This window comes from Brassica napus, chromosome C1, assembly GCF_020379485.1.
Source record: "Brassica napus cultivar Da-Ae chromosome C1, Da-Ae, whole genome shotgun sequence".
Taxonomy (NCBI): Eukaryota; Viridiplantae; Streptophyta; class Magnoliopsida; order Brassicales; family Brassicaceae; genus Brassica; species Brassica napus.
In genome coordinates, this window is record NC_063444.1 from 14,475,610 (window position 1) to 14,485,380 (window position 9,771).

At 41.6% G+C, this 9,771-nt stretch overlaps 1 long non-coding RNA gene across 2 annotated transcripts; it reads left to right on the top strand.

The window, feature by feature from the left end:
• The first annotated feature begins 639 nt into the window (after positions 1 to 639).
• On the top strand, positions 640 to 9,584 carry LOC125580159. 2 transcript variants are annotated; one of them, XR_007317896.1, is made up of 3 exons: positions 640 to 1,559; positions 1,634 to 1,712; positions 2,299 to 9,584. It is a non-coding gene; the product is annotated as an uncharacterized LOC125580159 (long non-coding RNA). The 2 variants fall into 2 exon arrangements; XR_007317895.1 differs by having other exon boundaries at positions 640 to 1,712.
• The last annotated feature ends 187 nt before the right edge of the window (positions 9,585 to 9,771 follow it).

A 9,771-nucleotide genomic window follows, 5' to 3' on the forward strand; every position in this document is an offset into this window, starting at 1 on the left:
ATGTTAAATATATGGTGCAGAACTTCTTATAATAGTATAACTTTCCTGTCGCAGGTTCCATTTTAGCTAGGTTCTGCAACTTGTGCTTTTTATTTTTTTGTTAAGGTAGTTAGTTTAGCATAACCAAGAAGTAAATTGTTTCGTATATTTAATTTTGTAACTAATCGTATGGTTTCCCTACGTAAACAGTTGGCGGGAAGGGTAATTTTACTAGTCATGTAATACTATTATATTAAAAAGCTGCACATTGTTCAATCATAAAATGATTAGATTTGTATAATAACTCCCAACAATACATGTTAGTTGTTAGGTTAGTTATCGCAAAAGTAATTAAATTTAATCTTTTTGCAAGTTGCTATAACTAACCTAACAAAAAATGTTTTCGGCAAAGCAAAAATTGCTTTCCAAATTTCTTCATCGCTTGGCATTGCACTCATTTGTGCTGATAAATCCTCAGTGCACCTGAATGAGTGAATGTCCTGTATCAGCTACACAGAGAAAGGCGAAACATCCTGATTGGGCCATCACTCTACACCGCCTGGTAAGTTAAGGAAAATTTGCAAGTTGACTGCCCAAGTGGTTTTATATGCTATCTCGAATGAGAAAAACAAAAGGTTACATACTTGGCTAGGCACACTTATTTAATTACCAAGGAGATTCAAATCTGTAACGACCCAAATCTCGGTCTGGGAAAATTTAGCCCAATAAGACTCAATTACATTGCAGAGAACCCTATAGTTTTTTTATTTAAGATGGATTTCGTGGTGGCCTATGACAGAGACTTTTGGGGATGGCAAAGTCCTGCCGGAACGTCACCGGAACAGCCACAAATAGCCACCATGAAAGAGAAGCCATCCCACCATCCGAAAAGAGAGATTAGAGCTCAGCAGACACGTTTTGGGGAACAGAAGAACGATCGATCAAATATGAGTATTTCGAAGCTAAATTTTGAGATTATGTTCTACACTCATAGATCTATGTGTATCAGAAAGCAGATCGTCATTTGGAATTTTTATCTAAGAGTTATGGTTGTTTCTTTGGAACTGATATCTACAGATCGGATCCGCGAACAGTCAACTTCATCAGCGTTTTACCGTTGATACAGAAGGAACCAGGAAACGTGCGAGATATCATTGGAAAGATCTCGATGCCAGCTTTTCAGATCATCTATCCGATTGTCAAATCGACGTATGGTTAGAAAGTTATTGACGTTTCTTCTTGGTGAAGAATAAAGCTGTTGAATTGCAGAGACAGTTCCGACCAGTCTCGGTGTAAGTGAGAAACGGTCGACAGAAACAAAATATTTCAGTCTAGAAATTTGTCAGTAAGTAGATAATTCTCTTATCTATCATCTCTTGCAAGCGGATCGTTATTCCGAGTTATTTTCTGAGAGTTATGCTTGTTTTCGTGTGAGGTGTTGGTGCATTTTGAGTTTACGACCATCCAGGAGATGAAGTTACTTTGGTTAAGCAAATGGTGTCCGATCGGAGTAAACTAGGTGTATATGGATAGATGACACATAGGACTACATTATGACCGGAGGGATCGAAAAGTTAACGGTCATTTCTTGAGTTATTCATCTGTTTACTGTATGGTTCAGTTCTGCCAGAATATCATATTGATCTAATTTCAGAGAGTTCCGGAGTTGCTTTGTTAGAGCCGTAAAGGTCCATTCGGCGTTTCCTCAGGTTTCTTCAGAACCCGTGGCAAAGGTGAGGGTCTTTTCCCGAACTTCTCTTACACGGCTTAGGACCTCGAATAAGTATAATTTGTTTCTAATGTGTTCCGTCTGTGTGAAATCGAGTCTGTCATTGCTTGTTTAGTTTTAGGCTCTTTGCTTAAACCGGAACTAGGGTGTTAGATGGTTCAACAGTGCTTGTTCATTTATAATTGATAATATATATGTATAAAGTATATTGAGGTGATTTGGGTGTTAGCCGACCATGGAGACGTAATTCTGTGTGTCGGCCGGGGACCAGTACATTGGGTGTGGTGTATGCTGCGGCACAGCTTAGTCGACCTGTTGTGCCAAGGCTTCGAGGTCGATAAATCGTCTACGGGCGTGTGTTACCGAGCACATATTCGGTGGTGTTTTGGCCTGTAAGTGGGCAGTGAGTGTGCACGTCGCTAGGACTGTTGTATGATCTTTGGGTACTTTAGGTACCGTGTTTGCAACGTGTTAGGATTAAATTATATTTATTCGGAGTGCTCTGTCCGGGTCCATGGACTTCGGGTTTAGTATCCCATACCTCACTGAGTGACTTCCCCGTTACTCACCCTTCATTTGCCCCCTTTCAGGTGAAACTGACGAGTATATGATATTTGGACGGATTGGTGCTACTGGGCTTTTTATTCGGATTTTATTTGGGCTTAGGGTGAGTGGAGTCGTGTATATGGGCTATTGTGTTATGAGATATTGTTGGTGGCATGCTGTTCTCCCGATAGGAGGTGACGGGTGTCACAAATTTGGTATCAGAGTGGGGTTCCGCCCCGGCCTCGACCCGGGATGGCGATTAGGGGATTCGGTTTTCTACGTTTTTAAAAAATATATATAAATTATTTATATAAATATATATATATAATAAAAAAAATGTTTGCGAAGTTCTTTTAGCACCATTATGTCCAGTAATTACTAACTCAATTGTCTCTTTCTATGACGATGAGTAAAATCATCGCCATTCATCCTTCGACTAACAAGGTTCTAGCCAGATGTTCAGTAGCAGATGTGTGATGCCTCAGTTTGTCAGTTTTCTCAGGAGTTATCAGTTTCTTCGGTCATGATTCCGAGATTATCTAGGAGTGGATATGTGACGTTTTTGCTTCCACCCTACTTCAAGCAATCGTTCCACGAGGTTTTGTTACGGGAGATTACGTGATATGAGGTGTGAGCCATTGGTTGGCATGTGTTGTTTTTGTGTACGAGTATGTTGACTATTTTGGAGGTATATTTGGTTTGTGAACTCGTGGAGATCGCTTTTGAATTGGGGTGCAGCAGCTTGCGTTGTATTGATATTGGAGTGACACTTGGTTTTGTTTACTAGCTTTTGGCATTGTTGATCGTTTCAGAGATGTGTCAGTTAAAACAGCTGGCATGGGATGTGAGACCTATTTATATTCATCGCAGTGTACAGTTATGCTCGGAGGACTGATTTGTTTGGGGAATCGTCAGAGATGGAACTACGTTTTTACGATGTCATCCTTGGAATGGATTGGCTGTCACGACATCGAGTAGTGTTGGATTGCCTGAGGGAAAGAGTTGATATTGCTGGAGCTGATGGGAGTTTTTATTGCATGCATGCTACATGCTCAAGGGTTATTGGATATAAGAGCAGAGAGATTTTTGGCGACCATATTGATGCTTAGGAATGTTGGACAGTATGAGTTGTAGGATCTTCTGGTTATTGCAGATTATAAGGATGTATTTGTGGCCTTTGGAACGGCCACAACCAGACACGTGAGACGTTTTTACAATTGAGTTGGAACCAAGGACAACACTTGTTTCACGAGTTCTACACCAATTAGCGGCAGCTGAGATGATCAAGCTGAAAGAGCATATGGAAGATTCATCAGACATGGGTTTTATCAGACCGAGTACTTCACCGTGGGAAACATCATTATTTTTGTAAAGAAGAAAGATGGAAGTTTCAGTCTTCGTATCGACTACATTGACTTGAACATGGTATCCTCATATTGATGAGTTGTTGTATTAGCTACAGGAGGTTCATGGTTCTTGAAGATCGACTTGGCATCACGACACCACCAGATTGCGATAGATGAAGAGGATGTGCGGAAGACAGCCTTCCGTATTATGGACATTATGAGTTTGTGATTATGTCATTTGGGTTGACGAACACACCCGTAGCATTTAGGAAACTAATGAATGATGTTTTTGTGAACACTTGGACAAGTGCGATTGTACTCATCGACGACCCCATTGAGTTATTCTTGGAGTAGAGGGAGCATGATGAGTGTTTGCGCATTTTGTATTGATGCATGAGGATCAGGTCATTCTATATACATTGCATCAGTTGAGACCTCACGAGACCCACTACCCTATTCATGATTCGTAGTGGCTGCAGTGGTATTTGCGTTATAGTTTTGGAGATTGTAATTGTACAAGAAGGAAGTTCAGATTCTCTGGGATCATTGGAGGCTGAAATCTATCTTCATTCATTAAAACATGTACTTAGACAGTGCAGTTGGATTGAGTTGGTAGCAGGCTACAGTTTGGACATTGCATACCATCTGGTAAAGACAACCAGGTGACAAATGCCTTGGATAGGCACATGAACGACGTATCAGGAACCAAAGAGGTTCATGAGTTTACTGGGATATTGGCTAGTCTCAGATTGTGTGCCATTACTGTCGATGGAGAGACAGATGGCCTTGGGACTTTGGAGCAGGCAGTTTTGCTATGGAGGATACCCCAAACACATGTTAGCGTTATGGCTTTGTAAGACGATCGATATTGGGAGTATTGTTATCATAAGTGTTGAGCGGGATGTACCTGTACTGAAATCGAGTTGTGTGTTGGACGATAAGCTGTTAAGAAAAAGAATCTTACAGCAAATGCATCACTCGTGTTTCTCTACCCATCGGGAACACCAAGGCGTACAAAGATATGAAGTGTTAACTGTAATTGGTCTAGTATGAAGAGAGTTGTAGCTTCATTGTGTCACAGTGTCAGACATGTCAGATGGCTATGACAAAGGATCAGTTATCTATCATGTTATTTTTGAACTTGCTTTTGCCAGAGTGGAAATGAGGCATGGTGATTATGGACATTGTTATTTGATTTTAAATCACCATATGTGGAAAGGATGCCACATGGGTAGTCATGGATAGACTTACCAAGTCAGCCTATTTCCTAAGTAATTAAAAAGACAGTCTGAGTTAATCAGTTGGAGCAGACCTACATTATTGAGTTGTGAGGTTTCATGGATGTCAACATTGTATCGGATTGGGATTCGAAGTTCACGTCTACATTTTTGGAGTCATTCAGAAGGAACTTGGGACAAAGATCCACATGAATACAACTTATTATCAGCATACAGATGGTTAGTCAAAGAGGACTATTCAGACTTAGAGGACATGCTCAGGGATTGCGTCATACAGTGGGATGGAAGATCAGAAAGCATTATATCTAGCAGAGTTTCCCTACATCGACAATTATCGTTCGAGCATTGAGATGACACCGTATAAGCCTATTTATGGTAAGCCTTGTCGTATACCACTTTGTTGGACCAAAGTGAGGGAGTGACATGAGTTAGAACTATTAATGCTTCATGAGATGGTATAGCAAATGGACATGCTCAAGGATTGGCTTTGGGACGCCCATGACGGCAGAGGATTTATGCAGCTAAGCGTCGTAAGGATTTGGAGTTACATATGGGCAATCTAGTATACCTAAAAATAATGACATTTCAGGGAGGACTTAAGACTCATAAGCTGAAGCAACTAAAACCGAGATACATTGGACTGTATCCTCCGGTGGAGTGAATTGGAGCAGTTGATTGCAGTTATTTTATCAGCAGTGTATCAGACTTCCATGACGTGATCCAAGTGAGATCAAATTCAGATGAGAATTGACTATCCGAAGGTTTTTTTTTAGGACGGTATTGGACAGCCGACTCAGGATTTGAATTCGAGGACGAATTCCTCGTAAGTGGGGAAGAATTGTAACGACCCAAATCTCGGCCCGGGAAATTTAGCCCAATAAGACCCAATTACATTGCAGAAAACCCTAAAGTTTTCATATTTAAGATGGATTTCGTGGTGGCCTATGACAGAGACTTTTGGGGATGTCAAAGTCCTTCCGGAACGTCACCGGAACAACCACAAATAGCCACCATGAAAGAGAAGCCATCCCACCATCCGAAAAGAGAGATTAGAGCTCAGCAGACACGTTTTGGGGGAACAGAAGAACGAACAATCAACTATGAGTATTTCGAAGCTAAATTTTGAGGTTATGTTCTAAACTTATAGATCTATATGTATCAGAAAGCAGATCATCATTTGGAATTTTTATCTAAGAATTATGGTTGTTTCTTTGGGACTGATATCTACAGATCGGATCCGCGAACAGTCAACTTCATCAGCGTTTTACCGTTGATAAAGAAGGAACCGGGAAACGGGCGAGATATCATTGGAAAGATCTAGATACCAGCTTTTCAGATCATCTATCCGATCGTCAAATCGACGTATGGTTAGAAAGTTATTGACGTTTCTTCTTGGTGAAGAATAAAGCTGTTGAATTGCAGAGACAGTTCTGACCAGTCTCGGTGTAAGTGAGAAACAGTCGACAGAAAAAAAATCTTTCAGTCTAGAAATTTGTCAGTAAGTAGTTAATTCTCTTATCTATCATCTCTTGCAAGCGGATCGTTATTCCGAGTTATTTTCTGAGAGTTATGCTTGTTTTCGTTAGAGGTGTTGGTGCATTTTGCGTTTACGACCATCCAGGAGATGAAGTTACTTTGGTTAAGAAAATGGTGTCCGATCGGAGCAAACTTGGTGTATATGGATAGAGGACACATAGGAATACATTATGACCGGAGGGATCGAAAAGTTAACGGTCATTTCTTGAGTTATTCATCTGTTTTCTGTATGGTTCAGTTCTGCCAGAATATCATATTGATCTAATTTCAGAGAGTTCCGGAATTGCTTTGTTAGAGCCGTAAAGGTCCATTCGGTGTTTCCTCAGGTTTCTTCAGAACCCGTGGGAAAGGTGAGGGTCTTTTCCCGAACTTCTCTTACACGGCTTAGGACCTCGAATAAGTATAATTTGTTTCTAATGTGTTCCGTCTGTGTGTAATCGAGTCTGTCATTGCTTGTTTAGTTTTAGGCTCTTTGCTTAAACCAGAACTAGGGTGTTAGATGGTTCAACAGTGCTTGTTCATTTATAATTGATAATATATATGTATAAAGTATATTGAGGTGATTTGGGTGTTAGCCGACCATGGAGACGTAATTCTGTGTGTCGGCCGGGGACCAGTACATTGGGTGTGGTGTATGCTGCGGCACAGCTTAGTCGACCTGTTGTGCCAAGGCTTCGAGGTCGATAAATCGTCTACGGGCATGTGTTACCGAGCACATATTCGGTGGTGTTTTGGCCTGTTAGTGGGCAGCGAGTGTGCACCTCGCTAGGACTGTTGTGTGATCTTTGGGTACTTTAGGTACTGTGTTTGCAACGTGTTAGAATTAAATTATATTTATTCGGAGTGCTCTGTCCGGGTCCATGGACTTCGGGTTTAGTATCCCAAACCTCATTGGGTGACTTCCCCGTTACTCACCCCTCATTTGCCCCCTTTCAGGTGGGACTGACGAGTATATGATATTTGGACGGATTGGTGCTACTGGGCTTTTTATTCAAATTTTATTTGGGTTTAGGGTGAGTGGAGTCGTGTATATGGACTATTGTGTTATGAGATATTGTTGGTGGCATGCTGTTCTCCAGATAGGAGGTGACGGGTGTCACAAAATCATTCCGAAGGCCAAGCTGTATGGAATGGATCAGGATGCAAGAAACACCAACAGGATCACATCAACTCAAACAACCACCGGAGACACGTACCTGCATTCATGGTTTCAAAACTTTGCGACATAAATTCCCAAGTTCAAGCCAAATTCCAGAAATTGTTGTTGCACATGTGTTTTATCTTCTACTTTTTACCTTGCCTGTGTCAGCCTATTTCTTTCTGTATCTCGGAAGTAAAGATAAAAAGGAAGTTAGTAAAAAAAGATAATTTCTCTTGTTGACAAGAGTCACAAGATCATTGACTGACTGTATACATATATAATATAAGTTTACATCATTATAAAATTAACTTTCCATTTTAAAAGTATGATAATTTATTTTATTATTTATAAACGCAACCAGCAAAACTAACATAGATTTTTGTTTAAGATGACCTATAATTATTTTATATAATTTTATTCTTGCTCATTGCATTGTTGTCTACTACTGGTCTCTAATGTAAGATAAATAGTAATTACTGAAACGAATTTAACAGATTGCAGGTGTAAATAAAAATGACAAGGAACAAATATAACTTACAGATATTCTCAGTTCTATTTATTCGTTTATAATATATTATTTTCCTTTACTAATCTATATTAATACATTGAAAATAGAAGAGGTAATTCAAGTTGGTCTACTTGTTGTGTCGGCCCTCTTTTCTCTCTACCTTATCCCCAAGCCGTCGAAGATTTCTCGAGTCTGTTCAGCTCCGGCCACCGGCGGTGGCGCGCGTGGTCGCCGGAGGCAGCTTCCTCTCCTCTTCCTTTTTGTAATTTGCTCTGGTTTGCCCTCTTTCTTTGTCATTGTCGTTTTGCTCGGTTCTGTGGGCGGTGCTCCGGTTCGGTTTCTCTAGATTTGCTCCGGGGAAGTTTAGATCTGTGGCTTGGGGCTTCTGTTCTGGAGTTTCGGCACGGCGGTGAGGGTTCTTGGGCTGCCGGAGTCGGCTTTTAGGGTGAACGTTTCGGTGGATCTATGTTTTCTCTTTCTCGGTCCTTTCGAAGCTTTCCGTGTTGTTGGCAGGTGGGTTCGTCGGCATCTCTCTCCTCCAGTTCGGTAAGTGCTTTTTGCGAAGTAGTCTTCGTCGTGGAGAGAGGAGTCCTGGCTTTCTTCCTTTCCCTTGCTTGGCGTCTCGCATCGGAAGGGGGTTCGCTCTTGGCTCAAGGGAGGTGATAGATTTCTTCTATCGCTTCGTGCACGGAGGTCCGATGGCTGTGTGGTTGTCGAGCTTCTGTGACTCCATGTCTGCAACTTCTTCCCGGATGGTTGGTTTGTCGTCTATGGCTTTTTCAAACTTCCGCTTTGGTGGTTGCTCTCTCTTTGTTGTTTTGTCCCATCTCTTGTGTCCAGCCATCTCTGCCTCTTCTGAGGTCTCGAGCTCTCAGTCCTTCTTCGTGGGCCATTCTTCATTGTCGAGTTCTCCGGCTTTTCCCGTCGAAGCGCAATGGAGACCGGAGTCAGGTTCTCTGCCTTCGGGGCAAGACGTCGATTTGAAGTGTCAGTGTGTCATCTGTCTCTCCTTCGGCGATGGAGACTTGTTTCGACTCTGTTCATCCATGTGCCTGAGTTGCCGATGGTGTGATCAGGTAGAACTTTGTTGTTCTCTATTGCAGGTTCTGGTGTTCGTTATGGTTGGTGCCTCTTCGCTGCCTGTTTTGTTCGAATAAGGTGTTCAGGTCTTCAGGTGGTACGGGTCCTCGACTTGTGCTTTCCTTGGAGGCTTGTTCTGTTTGCTCGTCTTTGGCTTTGCTGGTGCTTGGCCGAAGGTTTTTGCTGTCTGACCGTCTTGGTTGTAGTTTAGAAGGACGTCTGCGAGCTGTTTTTGGGGGAGTCTTATCATAAAGAGCGGATCATCGGGCAAGCCAATTTCTACCGGGTTCCGACTCTCGGTTTTACTGTGGCTTCTCCTTCTGCGGCAAGTGGGTTGTGCCGGCCCGAATCAGTCTAAGTCGAGTCTCTGTTTAGTTGTACCTTTGTTTCTTTTGTATTTCTGTCAAAAAATTGAAAAATTGGTAATAATATCTTAACATTTTTACAAAAAAAAAAAATAGAAGAGGTATTGTATCTTTAACGGTAGGAGTTTAACGCACAAAGCCGACCGAGGATTCCTCCGCTAATCGCAATTTACAATTTCTAATATGGTTAACTAAGAGAAATGAGTAACGGTTTAAATGATCTGATAAAAACATGAGGCGAGAGAAAAATCAGGTATAAACCCATTTGGGATAAGAGCCAACGTTGCCTACAGCTTGCACGTA